This window comes from Oryctolagus cuniculus, chromosome 11, assembly GCF_051225735.1.
Source record: "Oryctolagus cuniculus isolate XC-2025 breed Fujian yellow rabbit chromosome 11, ASM5122573v1, whole genome shotgun sequence".
Classification (NCBI taxonomy): Eukaryota; Metazoa; Chordata; class Mammalia; order Lagomorpha; family Leporidae; genus Oryctolagus; species Oryctolagus cuniculus.
The window spans coordinates 96,252,946-96,272,907 of NC_142877.1; the positions used below are offsets into that span (position 1 = coordinate 96,252,946).

The window sequence follows — 19,962 nt, forward strand, 5'->3', positions numbered from 1 at the left end:
ATCTAAATCTTGACAGAAAAAGTTTGTTGACTTCTTGCCATTCTGTATTCTTTATTATACTTAGCTCAGATCAAAAGTCTCACTGAAACTTCAGTTAAAATGATGTCCTAGGGGCCGGCGCTGTGGCGCAGCAGGTTATCACCCTGGCCTGAAGTGCCAGCATCCCATATGAGTACCAGTTCTAGTCCTGGCTGCTCCATTTCCTGTCCAGCTCTCTGCTGTGCCCTGGGAAAGCAGTGGAGGATGGCCCAAGTCCTTGGGCTCCTGCACCCATATGGGAGACCCAGAGGAAGCTCGGATCGTTGCAGCCAACTGGGGAGTGAACCATTGGATGGAAGATCTCTCTCTCTCTCTCTCTCTCTCTCTGCCTCTCCTCTCTCTGTGTAACTCTTTAAAGTAAAATAAATAATTTTTTTTTAAAAAATTAGGTCCTAAAGTTGAATTCATAGAAGAAAATTCTTAACTCAAAATCTCCTTAGAAGCCGGCGCCGCGGCTCACTAGGCTAATCCTCTGCTTGCAGCGCCAGCACACTGGGTTCTAGTGCGGTAGGTGCGCTGGATTCTGTCCCGGTTGCCCCTCTTCCAGGCCAGCTCTCTGCTGTGGCCAGGGAATGCAGTGGAGGATGGCCCAAGTATTTGGGCCCTGCACCCCATGGGAGACCAGGATAAGTACCTGGCTCCTGTCATCGGATCAGCGCGGTGTGCTGGCCACGGTGTGCTGGCTGCAGCGTGCCGGCCGCGGCAGCCATTAGAGGGTGAACCAACAGCAAAAGGAAGACCTTTCTCTCTGTCTCTCTCTCTCACTGTCCACTCTGCCTGTCAAAAAAAAAAAAAAAATCTCCTTAGAAACATAAAGACACATAAACGTCTGTGGAAATTTTCCCTGTTCTTTCTCTAAGAGTAGAGAAAATAGTTCACTTGCCCATAACTCCATTTCTTCTTCTTCTTTTTTTTTTTTTTAAGATTCATTTATATATTTGAGCCAGGAGCTTCTTTTGGGTCTCCCACGTGGGTGCAGGGACCCAAGGACTTGGGCCATCTTCTACTGCTTTCCCAGGCCATAGCAGAGAGCTGGATGGGAAGTAGAGCATCTGGGTCTTGAACTGGCGCACATATGGGATGCCAACGCTTCAGGCCAGGGCGTTATCCCGCTGTGCCACAGCACCAGCCCCAACTCCATTTCTCCAATTATCAAAGCTCTGTCAATCATCTCTCCTCCAAAAATTTAATTCTTAGGGGTAGAAAGTTTCTTTCTTAAGACCACTGTTCGACCTCTCTCTCTTTCCAACTCTCTCTGCCTCTCCTCTATGTAACTGTGACTTTCAAATAAATAAATAAATCTTTAAAAAAAAACACAGTTCTTGTTTCTACATTATTTGACATGTTTTGGAACACCTAAAATATATCAGGATTATGCTGAAGAACAAGGAGAACACATCTTTTGTTAACTAATAGTCTCTCTTATACTGGAAATCAATGTAGAATTTAAAGATCAGAAGAAAATAAAAATTTAATAAGCAGCTATAATTTGGTGAGATTCACATAGTAAACTGGAATGTCAAAGTTCTTGTGGAATCATCTCAAATAGGGAATCAACTCAAATACATATTTCTAAGGATTATCTCATTAGCAATTGGCGGACTCCTTTAAAACCAAAATAACACAACTTTCCCAGGTCTCAATCCCTAAGATAAAATAGACAGAAAAGTCATTTTAAAACTTTTAAGTGTCAAAACAACAGGATCATTTTAAAAGCTAATTATTTAAATATACTGATGACAAGTACCTAAAGAAATTAAACTGGCCTTAAAGCAGTTAAATTAAGTTTCATTGTTGGATTTTGTCCCAAATTTTGCACTACCAGAGAACCTTTCATCTTTGCAAACCTCAAACAGGGCGTTTTTCCCACGGATGGCTGTTGATATTCCTTGCGATTTAAGGGGACATTTCTTATTTTAAAAAAAGTTTTTGAGTGTGAGAAAAGTACTTCTCCCCTCTACAACACCCAAGCCACAGATATTAGGATGCTTGATAGCAAATTGAAATTCTTTTTCAGAGATTGAGGGCAATTCTGAAGTATAATACATGGTATTTTGGGTTAAGGTAATCTTAATGTCTTAAAATAAATCCAAGAATCTATCTATAAGCTTCAGTGGAAATTCAACTATTTTACTAGAATCTAGAATACCAAACTGGATCTTTGTTATGGTCTGAATGTTTATGTCCCCCCAGAACGCATATCCTGAAATCCTAATCCCCAAGGTAATGGCATTAGGACACTGATGGGGGAGGTATAGGGGGTGTTGGGAAGATTATTAAATCATGAGGGCCCTCATAGAAGAGACCCAGTGAAGCTCATTCTCCCTTTCTCCCACAGTGAGGGGACACAGTAAGAAGGAGGCACCAATCAATAGACCCTCACCAGGCACCAAACCTGCTGTCACATTGAGCTTGGACTTTCCAACCTCCAAAACTGAGAAATAAACTACTATGGTTTACGAGTCACCCAGCTGATGGCATTTTGTCATACAAGTTCAAAGAGACGACTATGGCAAATCCTCAGTGGGAGCTCTGGAAAATTCCTGACTCATTCTCCAAGATCAGTTCACTTTTACTTTGCATAAACCTTAATACAAATATCAAGGCCAAAGGAGCACTTGAGCACTTCTAGGGACAAAAACTATTTTTCTCAAACCTGGGAAGAAGATTCCAGCACAAGTGTTAGAACAGACTTAAGGAAAACTATAAACTGATCACCTATGTATTAAAATCAAACGTATCACATAACAAGTGACCCCTTGTTGACAATGATTATGTAAACAAAGTGCTAATGTCATTTATTCATTTTCAGACATATACAATAAGGTGCATATGTCCATCACTGCTCAACCACATAGTTACACAGTTGTTGTGTCTTTCTTCTCTAATGGATGATAGAACGTTTTTCAAATAATTGACCAGAAGCTGGTGCCGTGGCTCACTTGGTTAATCAAATAATTGAACAGAGACTATTGACACCAAATTTTCCTGGTATGCTGGTTAGAAATGTGGATTTCTGGACACTGACCCCTGATCAACCAAATCAGGAAACATGCACTTTTTTTTTTTTTTTTTTTTTTTTTTTTTTTTTTTTTGACAGGCAGAGTGGACAGTGAGAGAGAGAGAGACAGAGAGAAAGGTCTTCCCTTTGCCGTTGGTTCACCCTCCAATGGCCGCCGCGGCCGGCGCGCTGCGGCCGGCGCACCGCGCTGATCCGATGGCAGGAGCCAGGAGCCAGGTGCTTTTCCTGGTCTCCCATGGGGTGCAGGGCCCAAGCACCTGGGCCATCCTCCACTGCACTCCCTGGCCACAGCAGAGGGCTGGCCTGGAAGAGGGGCAACCGGGACAGAATCCGGCGCCCCGACCGGGACTAGAACTCTGTGTGCCGGCGCCCCAAGGCGGAGGATTAGCCTAGTGAGCCGCGGCGCCGGCCAGGAAACATGCACTTTTAACAAATTTCATAAGTTTTTCTTGCGTATGCTAACATTTGACAATGAGACAGAACCTGTTTTTCTCATTTTTGTTCTTTAGTAATTAACAAAGTTCCTGACACTTAGTAAGAGTTTAACCAGTGTTATTGATCGAATTAACAAATAGAGTCAGCTGGTTAGCCTGAGATTCTTCTGTGACATCTGTGATCATATTAAACTTGCAATCTTGGGGCAGATGTTTGGCACAATGGTTAAGACACTGTCTGGGGTGTTGCCTCACATATTGGAGTGCCTCAGTTCAAGTTTCAGCTCCACCTCAGATATCAGCTTCCTGCTAATGTGCACCCTGGAAGGCAGCAAGTGTGGGCTCAAATACTTGGGACACCGCCACCCATCCGAGAGATCTGGATTGAGTTTCTGTCTCCTAGCTTCAGATTGGCCAAGCCCCAGGTGTGGAGGGCATTTTCGGGAGTGAACCAGAGGATGAGAGATTTCTGGAAGGTCTCAATCTCTGCTTTTCAAATAAAATTAAAGTTGACAGTCCTACATTTAAAAATTGTTAAAAATCAATAAATAAACTTGCGATCTTGATCTCTACTTCAGGGCTGACCAACTGTTATATGACTGTATATATAGGTGTCAGCCCACTTGATCCTGTATTCTCAGAATCTAGTGTAGTCATTAGCTTATGTTCTGTGCTTAGTATGTATGTATGTATTTTTAAAGATTTATTTATTTATTTGAAAGGCAGAGTTCGAGGCAGAGGCAGAGAGAGAGAGAGAGAGAGGTCTTCCATCCACTGGTTCACTCTCCAAATGATCACAACAGCTGGAACTGGGCCAATCTGAAGCCAGGAGCCAGTAGCTTCTTCTGAGTCTCTCACATAGGTGCAGGGGCCCAAGGGCTTGGGCCATCTACTGCTTTCTCAAGCCATAGCAGAGAGCTGGATCAGAAGTGGAGCAGTCAGGACTTGAACCAGTGCCCATATGGGATTCCAGCAATGCAGGCTGTGGCTTTACCCACTACCCCACAGTGCCAGCCCAATCAGTATTTATTAAGTAAATAGATGAACAAATGAATGGACAGATGGATGAAAGCTACCCAATGTCTTATTAAGTTGTGTGTATTATTTACTGGCTAACCCCAGAAAGTTTCTTGGCTTATCTTAATGTGAAATAGATTATACATCAGACATGGTACAATTGTTATCTCATTTAGATAAATGACATTTCTCACTCAGAAAAAGAATCATCCAAATTGAATGATTTTTAAATTTTCCATCTCACCTATTCCTTCCCTCACCTTTCTGCAAGAGCTACATCCCCTAATAAATCCCATTGATCTTCTTGCCTAGGGCTCCTCCCCACCAATCCACATTCTTACATTCAAAAGGCGGGAAGCAAGAAACAAATTTATCAACAAACAAGAAGAGGGGTAGTACATTTTCTTAAGTTTCACTTCAGAAAGAAGAGGCACCCAGAGAGATCACATGGGAAGAATAAATGGCCAATGGAGGTACACATTTGGTCTAGCAGTTAAGCCACAGGATGGCACACCCACATCCCATATCAAAGTGCTTGAGTTCGAGTTCTGGACCCACTCCCAATTCCAGCTTCTTGGATATGTGCATCCTGGGAAGTTTCAGTGATGGGTCAAGCTGTTGGGTCCTTGCCACTTCAGGGAGACACTGATTGGGTTCTTCTTATAGGCATATGGGGAGTAAACCAGTAGATAGGAGCACTTGCTCACTTGCCCATCACTTCTCTGAATCTCCAATGAATTAAAAAAAAAAAAAAAAAAAGAATAAATGACCAAGGAAGAAGGCCAGGTTTACACTTTCAGGTGCTGCTTCACCAAAAGTAATATCTGCTTCTAGTTCAGTTGCTGTGTTCTTTAAGTTCCCCTGCTTCTCTGTGATTGAAAGCATGTTCTATGAGTCTATCCCAAACAAACTGATGATTTTCCAACTTTAGTGAACATACATATTATTAAACATACAGATTCCAAGGTCTCAGTCCCAGTGGGTTCTAATTTAGTAGGTACGTTTAACAAGATTACAAGATACAAGGTCAGGGGCCAGCACTGTGGCATAGCAGGTAAAGCCGCCACCTGCAGTGCTGGCATCCCATATGGGCGCCAGTTCAAGTCCCGGCTGCTCCACTTCTCATCCAGCTCTCTTCTATGGCCTGGGAAAGCAGTAGAAGATGGCCTAAGTCCTTGGGCCCCTGCACCCACATGGGAAACCCAGAAGAAGCTCCTGGCTCCTTGCTTCAGATCAGTGCAGCTCTAGCTGTTGCGGCCATCTGGAGAGTGAGCTAGCAGATGGAAGACTTCTCTCTCTCTCTCTGCCTCTCTTTCTCTCTGTGTGTAACTCTGACTTTCGAGTAAATAAATAAACCTTTTTTTAAAAAAACCAAGATACAAGGTCAACACATGAAAATGAATTGCATTTCTATATACTAAAAATGGTTGGTTGGAAAATGAAATGGAAATAAAGGCATTTATAATAATACTAAATAAACATTAAATGTCTACATTTAAATATAACAAAACATACTGATGAGACAGAGCAAAAATGGTCTAAATAAATAGAGACATACACAATGTTCATGGATTGGAAGTCTCAATATGTTAAGATATCAGTTCTACTCAAATTAATCTATTGAGACAATTCAATTCCAATCAAAATCTTACCAGTAGGCCGGCGCTGCAGCTCACTAGGCTAATCCTCCGCCTTGAGGCGCCAGCACACCGGGTTCTAGTCCCGGTCAGGGCGCCGGATTCTGTCCTGGTTGCCCCTCTTCCAGGCCAGCTCTCTGCTATGGCCCGGGAGTGCAGTGGAGGATGGCCCAAGTGCTTGGGCCCTGCACCCCATGGGAGACCAGGAGAAGCACCTGGCTCCTGCTATCGGATCAGAGCGGTGCGCTGGCCACAGCGCTCCAGCCGCGGCGGCCATTGGAGGGTGAACCAACGGCAAAAGAGGACCTTTCTCTCTGTCTCTCTCTCTCTCTCACTGTCCACTCTGCCTGTCAAAAAAAAAAAAAATCTTACCAGACATCTTCACAGAAATTGACAAGCTGATTCTAAAATATACAAGAAACAGCAAAGGAAGAAGGAAAGCCAAAACAACTTTGTAAAAAGGAGAAGTTCAGAGGCCTCACCCTACCTGATTTTAAGTCTCAGTATACAGTTAGAAATATCAAGATCGTGAAGATTAATTGCTGTAAATCAATCAACCTAAATCAGGTGATAAAGATTTGTTTAAAGGGGCCGGCACTGTGGCGCAGCGGGTTAACGCCCTGGCCTGAAGCTCCAGCATCCCATATGGGTGCCAGGAGTCCCAGCTGCTTCTCTTCCAGTACAGCTCTCTGCTGTGGCCTGGGATAGCAGTAGAAGATGGCCCAAGTCTTTGGGCCCCTGCACCCACATGGGAGACCTGGAGGAAGCTCCTGGCTCCTGGCTCCTGGCTTCACATCCGCACAGCTCCGGCCCTTGTGGCCAATTGGGGAGTGAACCAGCAAATGGAAGACCTCTCTCTCTGCCTCTCCTCTCTCTGTGTGTAATTCTGACTTTCAAATAAATAAATAAATCTTTTAAAAAATATTTGTTTTCAGAGTGATTAAAACTAAAAAAACTGACAATATAGAGTGTTAAGGAAGATGTGGAACACACAGAGAAAGCTGGTATATACCTGGAGAAATGAAAACACATCAACAAAGACTTGAACAAAAATATTTACAGCAGTTTTACATCTTTTCATTTGATTACTGTGTATAGTCTATGCCTCTTTTGCTGCTGGGCTATCGTCTTTCCACGTTTTATTTGATAAGCTTTTTATGTAATGGCACCAATAAGCCTTTGACTATAACATAAATTAACATGTTATCTAAAAAAATAAACTATTAAAATAAATGATCATTAAAAAAGAATGTTTATAGCAGATCTGTTCATTATAGAACCAAACTTGAAACAACAGATACAAATGTCCACCACTAGGAAAACAGATGAGAGGCTGGTTTTGTGGCACAACAGGTAAAGCCACCACCTTTGGCACAGGCATGCCATATGGACACCAATTCGAGCCCCCACTGATCCATTTCCAATCCAGCTCCCTGCTAACGTACCTTGGAAAACAGCAGCAGGTGGCCCAATTACTGGGGCCCCTGGACCTACATGGGAGATGTGGAAGAAGCTCCTGGCTTCAGATGGGCCCCGCTCCAGCCGTTGTGGCCATTTGAGGAGTGAAACAGCTAATGGAAGACCTCTCTCTTTGTAACTCTTTCAAATAAATAAATAAATCTTTTAAGAAAATGGATGAGAATGCCTGATACCTTCACACAATATAATTATACTCAGCAATCAAAAGACACAAATGACTGATATAGATAACATCATGAATACAACTCATTTTAAATGAAAGATCCAAGAAATAAGAGTAAATTCTCCATTATTCTATGTATCTGAAGTTCAGGAAAAGGCAGAATTAACCTTCTGATATAAATCAAACAATGCGTGCATCTACAAAGCACAAGTACCAACCAGAACGGGACACAAAGGAACTTTCTAGGAGAGAGAACTATTATGGATATACCTGCTGTTGGGTAGTGGGTACATGAATGTGGTCATCTGTCCTAACTCATTGAATTGTTCACCTAAGAACTGTGCATCTTCTTGTATATAAAATATATCTCAATTTTTAAAACTTATGTTTCTACATCAGCTAGAAATATCAAAGCATTATCTATGATTTATGCATTGCACTTTCAGTTTTAGGACAATTTATCAGAAATTAAAGGCTTTTAATTGTCTGTGACTCTAATCAGAGGTGCCTCTAACATCTTAACACAAGGACCTCCCTCTAGTCATCCTAAAAAGTGATGACAAAACAGGCACTCTTTTTTTTAAGATTCATTTTTATTTATTTGAAAGAGTTACAGAGAGAAAGAGAGACAGAGAGCAAGGTCTTCATCTTCTGGTTCACTCCCCAAATGGCTGCAACAGCTGGAGCTGAGCCAATCCAAAGTCAGGAGCCAGAAGCTTCCTCCAGGTCTCCCACATGGGTGCAGGGGGCCCGAGGACTTGAGTCATCTTCTACTGCTTTCCCAGGCAATAGCAGAGAATGGAATTGGAAGTGGAGCAGTCAGGACTTGAACCAGTGCCCACATGGGATGCCGGCACTTTAGGCCAGGTCTTTAACCCACTGTGCCACAGTGCCAGCCCCACACTGTTTCAATATATAATTTATACAAATGTCTGTCACTGTTTGGCCTTTTTTATTCATCTTTCATTAAGATTTTATTTATTTATTTTAAAGTCAAAATTACATAGAGAGAGAAAGAGATCTTCCATCTTCTGGTTCTCTCCCCAAATGACTGCAACAGCCAGGGCTGGGCAGAGCCAAAGCCAGGAGCCAAGAGATTCATCTAGATTTCCCACATGGTTGCAGGGGCCCAAGCACTTGGGACACCCTCCACTGCTTTCCAAAGTGTATTAGCATGGGGCCGGCGCCATGGCTTACTTGATTAATCCTCCGCCTGCGGCGCCAGCATCCCATATGGGTGCCGGATTCTAATCCCGGTTACTCCTCTTCCAGTCCAGCTCCCTGCTGTGGCCTGGGAGGGCAGTGGAGGAGGGCCCAAGTGCTTGGGCCTCTGTACCCACATGGGAGACCAGGAGGAAGCACCTGGCTCCTGGCTTCAAATCAGCATAGCTCTGGCGGTGGCGGCAATTTAGGGAGTGAACCAATGGTAAAAGACCTTTCTCTCTGTCTGTCTCTCTCTCTCTCTCTCTCTCTCACTGTCTATGACTCTACCTGTCAAATTTAAAAAAAAAAAAAAGTGCATTAGTAGAGAGCTGGATCAGAAGTGTAGAGTGGGGCCAGCACCGTGGCGCAGTGGGTTAACGCCCTGGCCTGAAACGCCAGCATCCCATATGGGCATCAGTTCCAGACCTGATTGCTCCACTTCCGATCCAGCTCCCTGCTATGGTCTGGGAAAGCAGTAGAAGATGGCCCAAGTCCATGGGCTTCTGCACCCACGTGGGAGACCCAGAAGAAGCTCCTGGCTCCTGGCTCCTGGCTTCGGATTGGCGCAGCTCCAGCCGTTGTGGCCAACTGGGGAGTGAACCATCGGATGGAAGACCTCTCTCTCTCTCTGCCTCTCCTCCTCTCTCTGTGTAACTGTGTAACTCTGACTTTCAAATAAATAAATATTCTTTAAAAAAATAGATTCATAACAAAAAAAAGTGCTGAGTATAATCGAACCAGAACCCACATGGGATACCAGCACTATGGACAGCAATTTAACTCACTGCACCATAGCACTGGCCCCCTTTAATCATCTATTGATTTAAATCTTTTTTTAAAATATGTAGTAGAAATATTTAAGATGAGAATCAATGATAAAGCAGGCCAGGTGACTTGCCCAAGGCCACACAGCTAATGAATGGTATCTCCAGGACTCAAACAGAGATCCTAAGCCTACATTCTTTTCTCCACCAGTAACTACAAACTGGATAAAGAGATTGACATAGAGATATATGAAATCCCCAAATCACAATGCATGCATTTCCCATTCTCTTATCATGAATCTACAATCACAGTTCTTTCTGTGAGATTTGAAAATAAACAAAGCCTTTACAAAAGTCCCTAAAGCACATGGAAAGTTTTAAACCATTGCCTGATTCACCACACCTGGCTCACTCTCAAACCCACATTTGCCCTGGAATCTAGGGCCTGGAGGAATCCGCTGAGAATAAACCAAAGAAGCCACAGAGAGTTTGCAGTGCTTGCCAAAGGGCAACAGGGAGTTTCTTTCACTTTGTTTAGGTGTTAAAGCATAATTACCATTACCCTGCACACTGAAGAATTGTCAGCTTCTTTAGAAGGGAAGTAGACACATTGATTTCAATTTCAAGTTTAAAAATTGCAAGCAATTAGCAGAGAGAAGAGAAAAATGAACTTTCATCATCTATACGGGCTGATCTTCCAGGTGGTCTTTATTTAATTTGTTGTCTCCATTAGCTGTTTCTAATGGTGAATTTCAAACACACAATTTATACCAAAGCCAAGATTTCATTAGAGGCCCCTAAAAACCTACCCAGAAAAATTCAAATGATTTTCATGTAGATAATGGGATTAATATTCTACAGAAATGTCTCATTAGAATGTCACATTAATTCACTTTAAATGTTCTCCTGGCAAAGCATAAAACGTCTATGAAAAAGAATTCTTTCTTGTAGGTATCAAGACAGAAATAAGTTTAATAGTTGATGTTTCCAAATGAGTAACTGATGAATGAAGAAAATCGCATCATCACTACTGAAAAGGCAGGTTTCTGGTTCAATGCTCTGAAAGTCATTTTGCATCATCTCACATACCCAGTCCATAACATTGAAGTGAGTTTCCCATCTGTTTTCAGGTCTTAATCCTACTTTCACTGAAAAATAGCTTGCACTTTAAGAAGCTCAGGATGATCATTTTCTTGGAGAAAATTAACTTCTGTGGCCAGCTTGTTATTATAGATAAAACCATCTTAGGTGTCAACTCTAAGCCGAAGCATCTTATCCCCCTTCTTGGCTTAGGGAGCAAAGAAATCATAAAAGCGTCTCTCCAGATATCAAAACCTTCTGAGTTCCAACTAGCAGTGAGGAAGATTCTCAGGGCTGTAAATGAGTCTTGTAAATCTTGCTCGTCAGATGCAACTTTCCAGTTTTCTTAGCTATTAGCAATATAAGTGCTATGTGTAAATGTCCTTCAGATGGAGCAAAGTTATCATAGGATTCAACATACCCAGTCCCTGTGGTTTTTCCTACGGTTAAAAATGAAAAAAGCAATTCCAGGAATGTGTCAGCAATAAAAAGGAAGAACTCTGAATTAATATAGGTAACGCAGGATCATCGGATAAAAATGTTAAGTTTTAAAACACATGATTCTTGTTATGTAGGCAGTTTCAGATGGAATCATTCAAGCCAAGGTTTTTTTTCTTTTTAAATCTATGTGAAAGGCAGAGAGAGAGAAAAAAACACAGATGGAGATCTCCCATCAGCTGGTTCTCTCCTCAAATGGCCAATGGCCAGGGCTGGGCCAGGCCAAAGCTGGGAGCTAAGAATCCAACCCAAGTCCCTCATGTGGGTGGCAGGGACCCAACTATTTTAGCCATCTACAGTCTGCATTAGCAGAAAGATGGAACTGGAAGTGAAGCTGGGACTCTAACTCAGGCCAGGCACAAGAAGTCCCAACTGCTCCGCAAAATGTCAACTCCCAGTATGTTTCGTGACTTTGGTTCTCCAAAGGAAAAATGCACAGGAACAAAAGACCATGGGAAGGGCCACATGCTCAGACACAGAAAGTAAGGGTTTTTACTCCCAGTTGCACCAGCCAAAAACCCTAGGGAATAACAACAGGTTGAGAGTAACAATTGCTAACTGTTATTGAAGCTTAAGGGGTGGCAAGCACTTCTAAGTGTTTTACATGTAGTAAATATTCAATTCTATAAGGCAGTGAAGTAGTTAGAACCATAGGTGCTGCAGCTGTACTGCTTTAAGAACTCTCTCTCCTACTTACTAGCTAGGTCATCCTCAGCAGATTTTTCTGCTGTGTAATGACCTGCACTGGTATCTACATTCTAGATTGCCTATGAGAATTAATGAGCCAAGGCTAAGGTTAAGCACTTTGAATAGTGTTTGCCACAAAGCAGGTACTCAATTGTTTTGCACTTTCATTCTCATCTTACTATTAGAAATCTGAGGCACAGATAGTCTGGTAAAGATGCAGTAACTCTAGGGCAGGTGTCTGGCAGTGGTTAAGTTGCTGCTTGGATGGCTACATCCCATAACAGAGTGCCGGTTGGAGTTTTGGCTCTCCCACTTCCAATCCAGTTTCCTGCTAGTGTGCACCCTGGGAAGCAGCAGATGATCACTCAAGTGCTTCGATTCTTGCCACCCATGTGGAAGACTTGGACTGGTGTCCTGGCTTCAGGCTGCAGCCTGGCCGCCTGGCCCAGCCCTGGCTGTTGCAGGCATTCGGAGAGTGAACCAGCACATGGAAAATCTCTTTCTCTCTCTTTCTGCCTTTGAAATACAATTAAAAGGCCGGCGCCACGGCTCACTAGGCTAATCCTCCGCCTTGCGGCGCCAGCACACCGGGTTCTAGTCCCAGTCAGGGCGTCAGATTCTGTCCCAGTTGCCCTTCTTCCAGGCCAGCTCTCTGCTGTGGCCAGGGAGGGCAGTGGAGGATGGCCCAAGTGCTTGGGCCCTGCACCCCATGGGAGACCAGGATAAGCACCTGGCTTCGGATCAGCGCCAGTCGCCGGCCGCAGTGGCCATTGGAGGGTGAACCAACGGCAAGGGAAGACCTTTCTCTCTCTCTCTCACTGTCCACTCTGCCTGTCAAAAAAAAAAAAAAAAAAAAACCGGAGACCATGTAAAGCAACTCTCCTTTTGTAATACTAAAGTGTTTGTTACCTAAACTGATCATAAAGAATTCCAAGTACAGATTTCTTTTTTTTAAGATGTATTTATTTATTTGAAAAAGAGAATGACAGAGAGAGCAGGGAGGGAGGGAGAGGGAGGGGGAGAGGGAGCAAGAGAGAGAGAGAGAGAGAGAGAATCTTCCATCTATTGATTCACTCCTGAAATGGTTGCAATGGCTGGGGCTTGGTGAGCCTAGAACTTTATCGTGGTCTTCAACTTGGGTGGCAGGGGCCCAAGTACTTGGGCCATCTGCTGCTGCTTTCCCAGCTGCATTAGCAGGGAGCTGGATAGGAAATGGAGTAGCAAGGGCTCAAGTTGGCACTTACATGGGATGGCGGCATTGTAGGCAGCACCTTAACCCACTGTACCACAATACCAGCCCCCATGTACAGAATTCTAACATAAAATATTTTAATAGTTGTCAATTATTGCCCACCTCTTCAATTCCTGGTTATAAATTCAGAATGAATTTACAGATTAAATGACGATCTAAATTACGTAATAACTATTATAATAAGGCCTTTGTCCAATAACCAGTTTACTGACCTGTTAAATGGGAAATCCAAACTAGTTCCTAAAGAGGGCATTTCAGGATGAATTCTTCTCTCTGGGTTCTGGCTTACTAGCTAGTCAAGCTTCAGAAGGTTGATTTTCAACAAAAAACACAGCCATTTCTTAGGGATAGATTCCCCTTAACCAGGATCATCATCAAGAACCATGTAATGGGGTGGGCATTATGGAGTAGCAGGTTAGACTACCAACTAGAACACCTACATCCTATACTGGAGTACAGGTTGGAGTCCAGCTCCTCTGCTTCCGATCTAGGTTCCTGCTGATAAACCTTGGAAGGCAGCCAATAATGGCCCAATTACTTGGGTTCCTGCCACACATGTGGGAGACTTGGATGGAGGTCCTAGCTCCTGGCTCAACTCCAGTGCAGCACTGTTTGTTGCAGGAATTTGGGAAATTAACCAATAGATAAAAGATCTTCTCTGTCACTCTGCCCTTAATAACTAAACATATGTTATCTATTTCTGTTAGGCCATCACAAAACACACCGAACACCGGAGTAAGGGAAAGGGTTTATTGGGGAAAACCCAGCAGACTGGAGGAGAGGGACGAAGAAGGATAAGACAGAGAAAGAGTATAAGAGAGGGAGAGAGAGACAGAGGAGAGGAGCTAGTGAGGAGAGCAGATGAGAGGAGCCAAGAGAGCAGCAGAGAAGAGCCAAGAGAGCCATGTGTTCAGGAACAGTCCCATTTAAAACTGGGCAGGGAAGCAGGAGTGGTGAATCCCATTAGGATTCGGGTGGAGCTTGACAACAGTGGTTGGGCCATGTGGCTACCTGGCTTCCAGCATTGGGGGGGGGGGGGGGGGGCTAGAGCCTAGGATATAAATCAGGGTGTAGATCGCGCCTTAGATAAAACTGTGCCATTTTCCTAATAATATATCTTTTTTTTTTTAAGACCCATGTAGTAAATCAGAATGTGGCATGATTAATTTGCCAGGAAACAGCACACTGTTGGAGCTCAGAAAGCAACACCCTAAAATGAAGACATCAGAAACAAAATCCATGACCTTCCCTTCCCTCCATTTTCTCACTCCTCCTTCTCCCCTAAGGCAAGTCATAAAAACTAGAATTCCTCTCCCCCAAGGCAGATCACAGAAACTACACCTCCTTTCTCCCAATGTCAACCATGAGGGTCTGAAAAGATTACTATAACCTTCCCCTGCCTTTCTGAGTAACTGCTAGCCATAAAGGTATGAAGAGTCCGATTCCAGAGCGATCCTGCCCCATACCTGGGAGGAAGAAATGTTACAGCTGGGGAGCCAAGGAGCATTTGAATAGGCAGGACTTTCTGTGTGGCCCCACTCAGTCTATTCCCATTAGTTCATACTTTCTGTGTCCAATCATGTTTCTACACCCCTGCTCCTCCTTCACTGAACCCAACAATAAAATCAGATGGTTCCCTCTCTGTCTTGGGGCCTTTAATCTCAAGGCTCCCATGTAAGGTGAAAACTTTGATTAAGCAAATGCGGTAAGCAATTCTCTTGGTTAACCTGAATTTTGTTCTAGGAGTGTCAGCTGGGCCCCTTAGGATGGGAGAAGAAGGACATCACACCTTATCTCACCTATAATACCAAGCACACCTGAGACTCCATGAGTTGGTGGCGTGTGGGCCAACCTGCCAGGGGCAGCCAGGTTATAATTAGAAGATGACCTGGTGAATGTAGAACCTGAAGGAAGGCAGAGGCAACCAGCTCCTGAGTTAATTTCAATTGAAGAGCTTATATTAAGGCTCGACTGGGGCTGGTCTTATGCTCTGCAGAGAGAACCCCTGAGACATAAGTTCGTTTACCCTTCATCCAAGGACACTTTTTCTTTGTCTCTACGAATAATTTCAAGCCTGTTAGAGTCATCGTTGGTGCCTAGAAGCCATTTCATCCTTTTATGCAATATATAATCTGATTCCTTTTATGTTTCCCTCATGATTTAGCTCTCTAAGAAGGGAATCTTTGTTCCAAAACTCATAAACAGGTGCATTCCTTTTTCTTCCAGACACCAACCTTCAGACACTTGCCTAAATAAATCTTCAAAAAAAGAAGATACTTGCCTGGTCCAACATAAAACAAACCCTCCAAAAACACAATTCCCTTCTTTAATGTCGCTCTTACAGAAGTCAATGATGGTTTTACCTGCCTGCAGCACTTAGGAGTGCTTGTAGGGTACATGGTCAGATCTAAGGGTGAGTTCATTCAACATCTATCGATTGGATATCTATTATGTGTCAAAAGCTGGGCCATGCACTGTGAGTTGACAGGATGGGGAAAAGACATGGCCATGTCTGCCTGCACCTCCAAGTTCTGTGAGATGGATACCAATGATTTCTAGAGAAATCCCAAGAAAATGACCTAGAAAAGTCCTGTGCAGAGAAGAGAAATGCAATTCTTTGAGAATACAAACGAGCTGACCCAACGAGGAGGGCTAAAAAGGCTTCCCTGAAGAAGTGAGATGTGTGCTAAGGCTCAGGGGAGAGTTCCAGGTGGTTGCTGCTGGGGCAGGCAGCACTGGAAGGGCTTGGATGAGGAAAGCATTCTTTTGAAGGACACTGCTCTTGCAAAAGTCTTAAGGCTTATGACAGTGTGTACACATGCATAAGAGGAACCTAAAGACAACCATAGAGGCTGCAGGCCAAGAGCCACTGGGGCAAAGCAGTCATCAGGTCTCACAAGGAGAAAGGAGCTAGGCCAGACAGACCTTGCTGGCCAAATACAAATTTTGATCTTCGTCCCAAAGAAAGAGTTCTAAAGTGGACTGATGATGCCTCATCAGATTTGAATAATGATGCCTCTACAGATCACTCCACCTGCTTAGTGGAGAATAAGTAGGAGGAGGCTCACAAGAAGGCTCGGGGACCAATGTAATGGCCAATCCCACATCTCCAGGTGAGTGATACCATCCCTCAAGGTAGATCAACATTAGTGAAGATGAAGACAAATGGATAAGAAAGAGATACCACAAAAACAAGCATTCATTAATAGGCAAACAGTAAGAAAAAAATGATGTAGGCAATGAGATATTATTCAGTAATTTTAAAAAAGAACAGACTGTACACAATGACAGAACAAAAACATAGGGGCAGAGCTAGGAAAACTGACCAGGAACAGGCATTACAAAACTTCTGGAGGTGAAATAAAATTTGTGCTTCTGGTTACCTGGACATACAAATCTATTAGAATTCATCAAAATATATCTCTAAATGGTTAATATTTATTGTAATAAAGTATACTGCAACAGGGTTAATATTTTTAGAAATAAGTATGGCTTAATTATCAAGCACATGAATTCGGGAATTACACCAACATGTGTTTGAATCCAAGCTATTCCATTAATAATTGTGCACTCTAAGAAAGCTGATTTTCCAAATAAGCTTAAATCTTCTCATTGGTAAAACAAGGAGGAATGTAGACTGTTTTGAAGACCCAATTGCCCAGTTTAGCAGACTGCCAAATATGAAGGCAAGAATGCCTACGGCAGAAATTTCATTCCTTGCCCCAGTTGGAGCAAGTGAGGAATTAACATTTCTTGAGTGCATCTCAGTATTCGGTATATGCTAGGCCCTCTACAGATACAGTCTCCATTGATCCTAATGAAAACTGTAAGAAATGGCCATTGTTCCTGTAGCTTAGAAACACAGCAGTCTCCCAGGAAGCAGCAACCAGACCAACATCATTCACAGAACAGTCATGAAGCCAAGATCCTTGCAGGAATGAGAGAACTCTGCCTTAGATCCACCTTCGATGACCTGGGAGAATACCTGAGGGTCCTCACTGGGGATTTTTTCAAAAGACAGTATTAAAACCCAGTTGGCCTAAGAGATGAGTTTCAGTGGCACACAATTAGATATTATTTTGCTTTCATTGTGTTATATGAAACTGAATTTGGCCAAAGGAAGTCTCCATTCTTGAGTACTTATATAAAGAATTGCAACCAAATTTAGTACCTAAAACAACTGAGGACCTAGCATAGGATTAGATTTTATACCAAATGGCTGAATCAGTCAACCTCAGCAGCTAATTTCAGTCAATTACATGTGGCCAACAGACCAGATCATGTGCTGTGAAAATAAAGGGAAAATTACAATGAAAGCAACACTGAAAGAGATTTTCAGAATGGAGTCAGGAGGCCATTAAGAGGTAGGATTTATACATGATTCAAGCTGCTGCCCAGGAATGTGAACTTTGGTCACTGCCTACATTGACTATAGGTATCTGGAATGGAACCATCAGACAATTATGTTGTGTTTAAGATCCATAACAGGGGCCGGCGCTGTGGCTCACTTGGTTAATCCTCCACCTGCAGTGCCGGCATCCCATATGAGCGCTGGGTTCTAGTCCCGGTTGCTCCTCTTCCAGTCCAGCTCTCTGCTGTGGCCCAGGAAGGCAGTGGAGGATGGCCCAAGTGCTTGGATCCCTGCACCCACATGGGAGACCAGGAAGAAGCACCTGGATCCTAGCTTCGGATTGGTGCAGTGCCAGCCGTGGCGGCCATTTGGGGAGTGAACCAACAGAAGGAAGACCTTTCTCTCTCTCTCTCTGTCTATAACTCTACCTGTTTAAAAAAAATTCATAACAAAAGATATTGGACTCTTGTTAAATGGACACACCCATTCTGTGTATACATTCTTTTCTTTATCTTCTATCAGTTGCATGAACCCTGTGTCTTCTCGGCATTCATTTGCCACTGAAGCTCCCACTTTTCCTGCCTTCCCAGAACACTGATTCAGAGCTGTCTGAAACTGTGTCTCCCAAATTGCAATTCCTACAACCCCCCAAAAAAATCCTTTTTACTTTTGCTGTTTGAGTTTAGAATGATCAACAGTTCAATTGAGGAAACCAGTGAGCTGTAACTAACCAAGCTTTTTCCGTACCTCATTTCTTTTTTCTGTCCACAAATGCTGCCTGCTTGTATTGCAGAGCTGAGCTCTCTGATCCACTTCTAGTTCTGAGGACTGCCCAATTTGCAAATCATTCACTGCTCAATTAAGCTCTGCTACATTTGAGCTGCCTAAAGTTTTGTCTTAGCAACTGTAGTCACTGTTAAGGTTGACTTCCATTCAGTAGTGGTTTTCCATTTAAGGTGATTAATTAAAATAAGTTTAATTTTTTAAAGTAACTCAAATTGAAGAAAATTATGAAGAAATTGATAACATAGGCACTATTTAGATATCTCAAAACTGTGGAGAGGATTTGGAAATGACTGGATCTCAAGAAAGGCAGGGCCAGCCGAAGCAAAGAAGTGTTAAGGCTCCAAGATGCCAGAAGGGCAACCCAGGAAGGCTGGGAGGATCAGGCTGAGATTTACCTCCTATTAAAGTTGCTTAAAGACATCTGCAGACAAAGCGTGGGCCCTTGAGAAAGACTGAAGATGGAATAGGGAGAGGGACATGGGAGGAGGGACAGGAAGAAAGCAGGAGCAAGTGATGCAGATAGAGAAGTTCTCAGTGCCACTGTGGGAACCAGTGCTGTCATCTGTCCACCCTAGCGAGGACAGTTTTGGGGGGAAAGCCAAAACAGCTCAAGGTTTTCTTAGCCTCTCATTTTTCTCTATGAAGTAGGGAGAATCCAGCTGTACAATGATCATTCTCAGAAACAAAAGAACTAAAATAATGAAGCTTCTTGTACTTTCGACTTTGCCCCGTCACTGTCACAGGTGGCTTCTGGAGATGAGGCAAGAGACAATAGAGTAATTGTTCCTAGAAAAAGACAGTGACGTTGTGCAAATTGAAATCCACTGCCTCTTACATCAGGCATTGTGTTTCCTAAACAACATTTTTGTAGGGCAGCTGGATGGCACACGCAATATATTCTTAAAAGCCAGGGCTGTGTTTTTTCCTAGTCTTGTGTCCAAACTAATCTTTAGGGGATTTTGAAAATGCTTATGGAATTTATTCTATGCCACGTTTTCTCTTCTGTTTCTCTCAGTGATCCTAGCATGTTCAAGTTTAGGATTTGGTCAAATTAGCTTCTAAGTCAAGTCCCTAAATGCTATTTCTGTTTCCTGTGCCCCCATCACCCACAAATACATACACTGTCTGTATCCAGGCTGTCAAGGTAGAAAGTTCCTCTACTCCCCGCTAATAGAACAGGAGCAAAAGAAGTCATGGAGCCTCTTTAAATCTGCAAACCAATTTTCACAAAGGACAGGATGGTAGGGATCAAAACAGTAGCAGATGCCCAGACTTCAATCTTCGACAAAGTTTGGGACCTGCAAGAAAGAACCTCAGACCCACACTTTGTGGAGATGGGGAAAAGGATTATAAACCAGGGATCTGCAGGGTCACAGAAGTGGTTCTGAAGAAAATCTGGGTCAAGAGGGACACTGAATGAAAGTTTGCTGATTGAATCAATAAATTCAAGAATGGCTGTGTAAGCAGGTGGGACCATGGCAGGCCCAGAAGAGAGAAGATAGGGAGCTGACAGCAGAAGTTTATTGTTATGCTTCTCCAGCCTCAGTTGA

The 19,962-nt window shown here is 43.2% G+C and overlaps 1 long non-coding RNA gene across 13 annotated transcripts in view; it reads right to left on the reverse strand.

The window, feature by feature from the left end:
- LOC103348347 (uncharacterized) overlaps positions 1-19,962 on the reverse strand; it is a 370,913-nt gene that overhangs the window by 256,068 nt on the left and 94,883 nt on the right. Inside the window, exon 5 of one of the 13 annotated variants that reach the window (XR_016216914.1) lies at positions 10,119-11,278. The exons of the other annotated variants lie outside the window; for them this stretch is intronic. This is a non-coding gene — a long non-coding RNA (uncharacterized LOC103348347). Of the gene's footprint in view, positions 1-10,118; positions 11,279-19,962 lie in introns of those variants that run through there. 13 annotated transcript variants of the gene reach the window in all.